Below are 11,349 nucleotides of genomic sequence, written 5' to 3' on the forward strand. Positions count from 1 at the left end.
TTTATTTTTGTTTTCATAAACCATATATTCACAGGTTTAATGACATTCTTAGGCACACAAATGATTTCCTGTCTCTGCTGTCCTCATTCTTGAGAGCATGTGACTTTCAGATGAATCTATTTTTACTGAATCACTTGCTCATCATTTTGTTTCTCTCTTATTCTAATCATGGATTTTTATAAAGTGACTCTTAAAATCTTAGTTTCTATGCTTCTCAAAGAAGCAGCTCTGTTTTATTGCCTGAATCAGTGTCAAGAAACCTCCCAGTAGCCTTGTTCCTCAGTTTGAAGGTGATTGTCTATGAGATGAAACTTGTATAGTGAATTGAAGTTTACCAAGTCTTTAGGTTCCTTGGATGAAGTTGAAATATGAGTTGAAATCTTGTTTGCACAGATGCAGGGGATGATGATTTCAGTGTTAACTTTGTTTCACCATACACCAATAAGCAGCAGTTTTTGGCAGAGTCTTTGCTGGGGATTCTCCAGCAGCTCAGGTAAAACTGCAAAACTCAACAAAAAATTCCTCTACTTTACTTCTAAGTGGAAGAGAGAGTAGATGCTCTTTCACAGGCTGGAAAGGCACTTATCATGTTGAAAGGACCAGTTTAGCACTGAAGATTGCTAATGGGCTCTGCAAGATGACTCACAATTTATAAGCATTTCTGGCAGAGGGTTGAAGGTTTTATAACTTAGTGAACTGAGGGTCAAAGGACTGTGTCTTAATTTATGGGGAAATAGAAAAGATTTAACATCGTTCTTCTCTTGTCAAAAAGTAAAGTTTTACTTTTTCCCCATGGAGTGTCGTGTGTGTGTGTGTCTAGCTCAGTGTGGTGACATTAAAAATACCAGAGGCCTCATGAATGTCCCTGAGGCAAGTGCCTGCCTTGAGGGGGCCTGCACTGGCCTGATGCATCTCGGAGTTGAACCTGCCCTGACATGGTGTTTTTGAGGTCAGTCCATTCCCTGGTCTCATCTGGCTACTCAGATTCTCAGGGAAATACACCTAGTCTTCAGTGGAAAACTCTGAATAAAGGTTTGGGATTCTAAAGTGAGGTCTTTTCCTCTGTTCTCTTCCTTTTATTTATAACTTTAAAGAAAGGATTAGCATAAACCATTATGGCATTACATAAACAAAAAAAAGCAACTATTGGTTGAGCGCCTTCTGTGAGTTAAGGACTTTTTTTGATGCTTTACATAAATCATTTCATTTATTCCAACAGGAGATATTGTTACGCTCATTTTAGGATTGGTGTAAAGCAAGCCTTTCTGAAGTCAAGCAATGTGCTTGAAATCACTCAGCTAGAAACAGGGGAGGCTGAATTCGAACCCAGATTTCTGACTCTAAAGTTTGTATCTTTAACCAACTTTTCACTTTATTAACACGCTCTTTGCCACTCTCTTTTCATGCCAAAATATGCGCTAATATGACATAAAGGAGAGAATTGTTCGCCTCCCTGATTCTTTTTGCCTGGAGAAAACATTTGCACAAGCTAAACAATCAATATGTTTATTACCTTACAAAGAGTTGTTCAGAGAAATAATAACATCAGGCACATGTATCATGTTGATGCTTCAGAAATTGTATCAGTGCCCTATCAAATAAGCTACTCTGGGGACTCTGGCTCTCCATGAGCAATACCTGAGATGTATAATTTCATCTTTGGCTTTTTCCTTGGCTCTGGTAACATTTTGTGTCTGCTGTGAGGTAAACTCCGAAGACTAGTACAAACAGAATGTCATAGTTATTTTAACAAAACCAAACCTGGCTTGAGCTTTATAAGCCAGATCGGCTTAATACCCAGTGGAATATCCTCAAAATTGTCCCTTAAAAGTCCAAACCACACATCTTTATTAGATCCTGCCTCAATCTTTGAATCATATTTCTCATCCCTACCTTTACCAATTCAGCTCCCTTTTGACTGAAATACTATTATTCCCTCCTTTACTCTTCCTGCCTCTCTGAAAAAAATCCTAACCAGCTTCCTTCTTAGCAATTACTTTTTTCACTAACAGAAACTGAAGATTCTCTTGAGCCGTGGAAGGAGAATTGGATAGTTAAAGCAAATAGAAAATTTTAGAGAGGAGGCAAGCTCATTGTTGATTGCAGAGAGGAGGCAAGCTCATTATTGAATGTTCACTATCTGCTCAAGAATTTTTTAAAAAGGTGAAATTTTGTGGAGAAGCTACACATCAAGAAGTAGAGATGAAGATAGGGAGTGTAGAGAAGAGCCAATGAGGGTTAAAAGAGTGTTACAGCATAGTCAATGAGAGGCATGGATTTGAAGTCAGGTAGCACGGGCTCAAAGCCAGTTTTAAACTCTCTAACTTTGTGATCTTGGATGTGTTATTCCACTTCCATAAACCTGAATTTTCTCTTTGAGAAAATTGGGATAATATCTATACCCATAGGTTGTTGTGAACATTAAATGAGTTAATCATCATAAAATAATTAACTCAGAGTGAAGTGTTAAATTAGTAGTAGCTATATGGATTTAATGAAGAAGCCTTGTGAGAGAAGATGAGTTATATCTTACTTATCTTTGTGCCTGGCATGTGGTAGGCACACAGTAGACATTTAGTAAATGTTGGTTTAATGAATGATTCATGTATTTGGCAGAATGGATTAGAGAAATGGATTAGAAAATAAAAGAGAAGTGATATGAACTGAATATTTGTGTCCCCCAAAATTCATATGTTGAAGCCCTATCCTAATATGATGGTGTTTGGAGATGGGGCTTTTGGTAGGTAATTAGGCTTCGATGAGATTGTGAAGGTAGAGATACCATGATGGAATTAGCATCCTTGTAAGAAGAGGAAGAGGAAACCCAGGTTTCTTTCCCTTCGCCATGTGACGATGCAGTGAGAAGGCTGTCTGCAAGGCAGCAAGAGGGCCTCTTATCAGCCCTGAATATGCTGGCACCTTGGACTTGGACTTCCCACACTCCAGAAATGTGAAAAATAAATGCCTGATGTTGAAGTCACTCAGTCTATGCTATTTTCTTATAGCAGCCCAAGCTGATTAATACAAGAAGAAACCCCAAATCACCCAGATATAAAGAACAAGTTAAACCCAAAATCTGTTTCTTTGAGTATTTTTATCAAGAGACAAATGTAATTGTCTCTATTCATTAATTGTTAGTAGTCAATATTGCTGTCCGACACTATCAATACCTTCTTTTGGATCCTTCTGTCAATTCCTAGAAATGTTTTGTTGTCAGGGTATACTTTATGTCAGGCTTAAGGGGTTTCATTGTGAACAACCAGGATTTCTCTAATTCATGATACCATTTATAATACTTGATAAATGAGTTCACTCTATGGAAATGGATATTTTAAAACTGGCTAACTTTAAAGCTTAAAGCACTTGAGCACTTGAGATATTTTCAGAAGGAAATAATATATTTTGCAGAGTGAAGGGAACAGGTCAATTTCCACAGTTAGCTCCATTGCTGATATCTAGGAGCTAAAATTCTTTGTTTTAAAAAATGTGCTTTAGCACAGGGCATTTCTTATAGTCAGTTCTGCCTTTAAGGGAAGATAAGGTGTTTTTGTTCCTTGTCTTACAGAAACAGTGAACATTAGGTTACATTTAAAGTATTACATTGATCCAACCAATAACTCTAGGATTTTACTGTAGGGTATTCACATATAATTTCAGGTATGAATTACTGTTCTCTAATTATGACTCTAATTATCTTTTTATACTCCGGTCAGTTCATTAAAACTGTACTGCTCAGTGACTACTCTTTTTTCTTCTTCAGTACATCCATTGTTGCAACCTTTTGGCCAAATGCTCATCTTCACATACTAAATTGAGGTCTGCCTGCAGTCTGCAACTAGCTTTTTTATACATTTAGACAAGTTTTTAGTCTAAGTGCATTGGCTATACTTTGAGACATCTTTAAAGACTTAAAGAAAATAATTGAAGCTATTACAAGCAATGCTAAAGTGCATTTCAACAAGGTGGGAGAATGTAGATCTTTATTTCAAGGCTTAAAAGCCTTTGCTTTTTTCCTAACACGAAAACTACATGGCTTAGGATATTCATCTATCCTAGAGTAATTTTGAAGGTAAGAATATAGTGAGACCAGTTGTTTGGTCTTGATGTATGCGTAAAAGCAGGTACAAGGAGAAGGAGAAAGGGCAAAATAATAAAATAATTTTGAAAAAATAATTCATAATTTTATTATGACTGGTTTTACTGTGAGTTTAATCATGGCCCTCAAAATGTTATGTCCATATCCTGACCACTAGAACTTGAAAATATTACCTTATTAGACAAAAGGGTCTTTGCAGACATAATTAAGAATCTTGAGATGAGATTGTTTTGGATTAGCGTGGTGTGCCCTAAATCCAATGACAAGTATCCTTTTAATACAAAAGAGAACACACAGACATAGAGAAGAAGAAAGTGTGTTAAAAAGGCAGAGATTAGAGTGATAGAGCTGAGGAGGCCAAGGAATGTCTATAGCCACCAGGAGCTGGAAGAAGTGGGATCTCCTCTAGAGCCTTCAGAGGAATCACAACTTTGCTGACACCTTGATTTTAAATTTCTGACCTCCAGAACTTTGAAAAAAAAATCTTTCTGTTGTTTTAAACCACTAAGTTTATGATTATTTGTTATGGCAGCTGCAAGAAACTGATACATTGGTTAAACAGGAACTATTCAAGGCATTCCTGTTGGCCATATTTCTCTCTTGACATTTTTATCCTATGTAAGCATATTGAAAATATTGTTTTCAGTATTTGAAAGGAAACAGTATTTGGAAAATCTTTGAAAAATGTTATTCATTTTAATCTGCACATTATCATCCTCATCCATGATCTATTTTTGGTTTAATGAAGAAACAATAAATTACTTCAGAGGATTGTATTAATAGTTATTTAGGAATATGCTACTATCACTCCAATTGTACAATGCTTTGTATCTACAAAAGAATATTTGTAGATATCTGGAATATCTGGAAAGAAGGCTAAGGCAGAAATCATCTATTTTACTGATGATAAATTTGAGAATTTTTCATTCATTCATTGATTAAATAAACATTTATTGAACACCTAAGTACCATTGTTTGGTACAGATTCAACAGGAAATACCGAAACAAACATCCTTTCTTATGAATCTTACATTATATTAGAGTTAGAGTTGAGATTTTAAAAAAAGATAACAAATAATAAAGTATATATTATTAAAGCAGGCTAAGGAGCAAAGAGAGCTGTGTTAGAAGGGTTGCAAAGTTAAATAAGACAGTCATATCTCTGAGAAATTCTTCAGGAAGGTGAGGAAGTGAGTTGTGAGGATACATGGGGAAATGCTTTCCAAACATAATGCATAGTCAGTGTGAATATCTGTGCCCTGTCACTCAAGGAACTGTAAATAGAACAGAGAAAGCACACAGAAGGCTAGTAGTAAATGAAGTCAAAGAGATAATAATTTTATTTAAATTTAAATTTCAAACATGTTTTGTGCTACTTGAGGATGTTGACTTGTTTTCGGAATGAAATGCAAAATATTAGAAAGTTCAAATAAAGGGGATAAGGTCTAATTTGTGATTTAAAAGGCATATTCTCTCTGCTGTGTATAGATGATAGGTGTGAAAAGGTAGAATGAAGAAAATCAGGAGACTGTTGGAAGCCTGGTCCAAACAACTGCGACCAGACTGTTTGTATTAAGATGGAACAATGTAGATAGTGAGAAATATAAAATTAAATATGGCTTACTACCGGATTGGATTTAGTGTGTATATTATACATTTTTAAACTTCGTATATTACAGGTGCCTCAACATCTCTGTTTTAGTCTGCTCTGACACTGCTAATAGAGACATGCCTGAGACTGGGTAATTTATAAAGGCAAGAGGTTTAATTGACTCACAGTTCCACATGGCTGGGGAGGCCTCACAATCATGGTGGAAGGTGAGGGAGGAGCAAAGTCACTTCTTACATGGTGGCAAGCAAGACAATGAGAGCCAGCAGGGGAAATGCCAGACACTTATAAAACCATTAGATCTCGTGAGAACTCACTCACTATCACGAGAACAGTGTAGGGGGAAAACCATCCCCATGATTCCATTATCTCCACCTGGTCCCACCCTTGACACATGGGGGTTATTACAATTCAAGGTGAGATTTGGGTGGGGACACAGAGCCACACCATATCAATCTCCACAAACAAGCTGTGAGCACCCCACCCAGGTGACCTGATGCACCAGTGTGATAAGGCAGGTTCCTGCCACAAGTTCCCCTTCTTGCCTTTCCCTGACTATAATCAAGTGACATTTCAATGTACCAGTAAAATTTTCTCATGCCTCTTGCTGGTGTACTTCACTCTGACCCTTCAATAAAAGCACTTGCCCATGGATCATCACTCTCTCTCCGCTCCCCATCTGCTTGGTTGAACCTACTCCCTAGGAACTCCTCCCATATGACCCCACTGCATGGCTTGCCATGCCTCCTGTCTTTAGGACCCGTGCATATAATAAATTCTTTACTTTTATATGCCTTGCTGAGTGCAATGCCTGTGGCCATGTTGGAATAATCCTTAAACACCCACAAGAGGGCCATACTCTCCTGTTTGCTACACAGGATGGGAGAAAAAGAGGAACCAAAGCTTATTCCAAGATGTTTAACCTGTTTTACTGGAAAGATGAAGCCATCATTAACTGGGAGCGAGAAGACAACAGATAGATTATATTTGAAGAGGTGAGATCATGGATATGATAGCTTTCAGATATTTATTTAATCTACAAAATGTTGAGTTGGTAGTCAGAGATATACTGAACTGAAATTCAAGGAAGAGGTCCAGGATAGCGATGTTTATTTGGAAGTCATTTGGATATAGAAGATATCTAAAAGCATGCAACTGAATAAGATCACCAATGAAGTGACATAAATAGAAAAAATAAGAGGTCCAAGGACTGATTCCTGGGGCACTTCAAAGTTTGTCCTCAGTGACATAAGAGGAAGAAACAAAACTTCTGTGGTTCCAGAAGCCATTAGAAAAAAGCAATACCAAAAAAGGTTCTTAAGGAGGAAGTGAGATCAACGTGACAGCTGGCAAGTCACTATTATGATAGCTATTAGTTGACTATTGGATTTGGCAATGTGGAAGTCATTGCTAACTTGAGAAGAAGAAGTTTGGTGGAGTGGTAGGGGCAAAATCAAGATTACAGTGGATTTAGAAGACAATAAGAAGAGAGCAAATGGAGAGAAAAAATATTGACAACTCTTTCAAGGGATTTAACTATAAAGAGCAGAGAAATGAGACCATGATTATGTCAAATGAAGAGGAGTTGTGTCAGAATGACTTTAAAACAGGCAAACTAGCAGGAACAATCCAACAAAGAGAAAAAGCTTGATAATACAAGAATAAAATGAGGAAGTTCTAATGATATTCTAGAGTAGGTGGAGGAGGAGTAAACTTTAGAGTGTAAGTCAAACATTTGCTGTTAAGTAGGACCATAATGACTTCAACTCTACTAACAGAAGAGAGGAGACTATGGGTCTAGATACTAGAGGGTACCAAGATGTAATGTTGAGAGAGTTTCCTTCAGATTGCTTTTATTTTCCTAGGGAATTAGAAAAAAAGATCATCAACTGAGAAAAAGTGGGGTAGGGGATATTAGCAGATTAAAAAGAGAATATGGTGTAATATTCATCAAGGACTGTGACAGAGTAAGTGAGTGAAGAAATGATTGCTCCATGTTAGATTAAGGTTGTGTAACTTTGCCAAGAATACCACAGAAAAAAATGTTTTGCTCTTTTAGGTTATTCATATCAGGAGTACATGATATGAACAGGGCTTATTACTGGCTATATTGACTTTGATCTCTTGTTTTCATGTGGTCTCTGCCAGGTTTCTCCACTATAAGGTTGTAATTTCCATCTTGTAACTAGTAAATACCATGTATGGGAAAACCATACCAAGACCCCAGTTTTCATTACAATTTTTCTCACTAATTTAGCACCATTTAATGACTCTTGTGTGTAATAATTATTACTGTGTTATTGGCACAATGAAGATTTGCTATTTCCATCATTCCTTCTGTGTTTACTAATTGGAATCCTACTCTCAGGAAGTGCTGCCCTTTTTCCCACATTTATTTATTTAATTAGTTAATTATTTCTATCAGAATGAACTCCTTTATATTATTCTAGAGAATACAATAAAATATCATAATTATTTATACTCTTGCTCAAATTGTTCCATCTCTGACCATTGTGAGCTCCTGTTGCATGTCCCCTGTGTCATTCCAACATGCCTCTATCTTTTCTGTGCACTTCCTTGCTTTCTGGAACCGCAAGATATTATTATAGGCTCATCTTGTATTTTCTCCACTCCAACCCTAGAATCAGCCATTTCTTCAGGAATCTCTAGTTTCTTTCATTGGTAAATGAAATTTGGAATTCAAAAATCTTCATGCTGGGTGTGCTTATTGCTTGTAGGTCCTCTCAGTGGACAGAACTAAGGAATATATTTATGCATACGCACACTTTTACATGTGTCTATTTCTCTGTCTCTCTATGTATATATATATATATGTATATATATATATATACACACACACACTCAAGGAAATAAGAGAGGATACAAACAAATGGAAAAACATTTCATGCTCATGAATAGGAAGAATCAATATTTATATATTGATTTATATATATCAATATATATGATATATATAGATCTATATATTATATATTTATATATTTATTTATATATATTTCATATATTTATATATTATATTATATATATTTATATATGATTTATATATATTTATATATTATATATTGATTTATATATAATCAATATTTATATATATACATATATATATGCATTAGTTCATGCTGATATATTGGATTCTGATTTAATGCTACGGGGTTTATTCTAGCCTTTTCCCTTTGAATATTTGTAACTCCTTTCTCCCACTGTGAGAAATTTACCTCTTGTTACCCAAAATGTATTTATCTGTTTGATCCTATTACACACATGGTTTCCGAATTGTTAATCCATATCCCTATGGGGTAAAACTACTTACTAGAACAGCATTTGTGTGCACTTCTTTTTGCATGTAATCTTACAGTATAAAGTTGAAACGTTGTGTTCCAATATTGTTAGGTTAGTATTTATTCCCAGCTACTTAATTTTTCTTGTTATTTATTTATAATACAGTTAAATCTGTATATTGGTGTTTGTATTCCATTTTAAGTTCCCCTCACATCCTATTTGATTTAAATTATTTATTTATGTTTGGAGTATGTGAAACATTTCCATGGTTCTAAAAGTCAGAGTGATACAAAAAGATATACTCACAGAAGCTTCACCTTCTCCCTGTCCCTACTATCCCATTCCTATTTTCTCAATTCTTTCCAACCTGTCCCCCCTTAAATATTTAGATAATAAATTCCATTAGTGTCTGGTTTAAATTTCCTGTGTTTATTTTTCAGAAATAAGTAGATGCATTAACATTTTTTTACATTCTTTTTTTCATACATAAAGGATCTCATACTATAGATACACTGTTGTACTTTGCTTTCTTGGTTTTTTAACGTATATCTGAAATGACATCATATCAGTTCGGAGACATACTCCTTATTCTTTTTATAGATTCATAATCTTGTGGAGTTATCATAGCTTATTCAAACATCTTATTCAAACGGGTCCCCATGAGGCCTTTTCTGTATGAGCATCAAAGAGTTTATTTGATTTAAACTAGCATTATCAATTTCCTAGGCAAGAAAGTCTGTATAACTTACTCTACTCTGGCAGGTTATATATTACTCTGGCAGGTTATATATTTGCTCCTTTTTCCAGTAGGAGGATTATACTTTGCTGTCCCTTTAGCGTAAAGAGTGGTTTTGTAGTTTGCTTTGGCCAATAATATGCATACAGAAATAAAATGTGTACTTTTTAATTATAAGTTTTAAGAACTAGCTCATTGTTCCCCAGGGCTTTTTGTTCTTCTGCCACAAGATGGGCAATGCCTTTGTTAGGGTTTGCTCTGGCAGTCTGGATTCTGGAATGAAGACAGTGTAGAGCAGAGTTGCAGCCACGGCATGGTGGTTGTGAAATGTGATCAAGAAATAAACCATCATGGTTATAGGCCACTAAGACTTGGGATTTTATGTTAATGCAATATAATTTAGACTAACCTTCTTGAAATTACTAAGTGGCATATCACATATGAGTTAAAGTAATAAATATAATTCATGTCTTCCGTATCAGTTTCCTTGGCTGTTATAACAAGACACCGCAGAGTAGGGTTCTTAAATAACTAACATTTACTTCTCACAGTTCTAGAGGCTAGTAGTCCAAGATCAAAGTGCTGGCAGTGTTGGTTTCTTTAAGATCTCTCTTTGTAGCTTGTAGATGTCTGATTTCTCATTTTGTCCCCATATGGCCTTTACTCTATACATGTTCAGTGAGCAGAAGGGATCTCTGATGTTTCTTTTTCTTCTTATGAGGATGTTAGTACGATCACATTAGGGCCCCTATCTTTATGACCTCACTTAAGTTAATTATTTCCTTAAAGTCTCTGTCTCCAAATACATTCACAATGGGGGCTCAGGTTTTAACATGTAAATTTTGGGTTGTATAATTTGGTCTATAACATGTTCCTACTTGGAATTAAGTTGTTGGGAAATTTTGAAAATGTACCTTTAAAGTACCCTAAGCATAATTATTATTGAATCTGAAATATGAAGTTATTTATATCATCTAATATATAACATTATGTTAAAATTTTATCCAATTGGTTAGAAATCACATTATTGATATTATATATTAACATTTCTGAGAAAATTTTCCTTGGTTTATATTCTTTATGTTAAAAAATTGCCCTAGGTTGATATGTTTTGGTAATTCAGAAATGTACATTCTTAAGGTGGCAATTGATGACTGCTTATATATAATTTTATTATACTTATAAATTTTGTCTATTCTTAAGATGTAAGAGTTGGCCTTGTGTTTACATTTTTTGAAAGAAAATATGGAATAATATAGCAATTCATGCAGCTATTTAGCTATATAATCTTGATCAGTATCATTAGCTGTAAAATGGCAATAGTACTATGTACCTCACAAGCCTGTTCTCAGGATTCAGTGAGCTGATTACACACCTAAAGTCTGTAGCCCTATGTGAGTGCTTTATAAAGTGATCTACAGGATAAAAATAAAAGTTACCTTGATTATATAACCATAAAACCCATCATTTAATTTAATCATACAAATTAATTTAAAGGCACGTGGTAGCTAATAGGAATAACAATTTTTCTTTGGGTATAAAAAAATCATAAGACTTCTTAGGTTTTATGATGCTTAATCTATAATATTCTCTATTTCAGGGAAAAATATG

Source organism: Pan paniscus, chromosome 2 (assembly GCF_029289425.2).
Source record: "Pan paniscus chromosome 2, NHGRI_mPanPan1-v2.0_pri, whole genome shotgun sequence".
NCBI classification, from domain to species: Eukaryota; Metazoa; Chordata; class Mammalia; order Primates; family Hominidae; genus Pan; species Pan paniscus.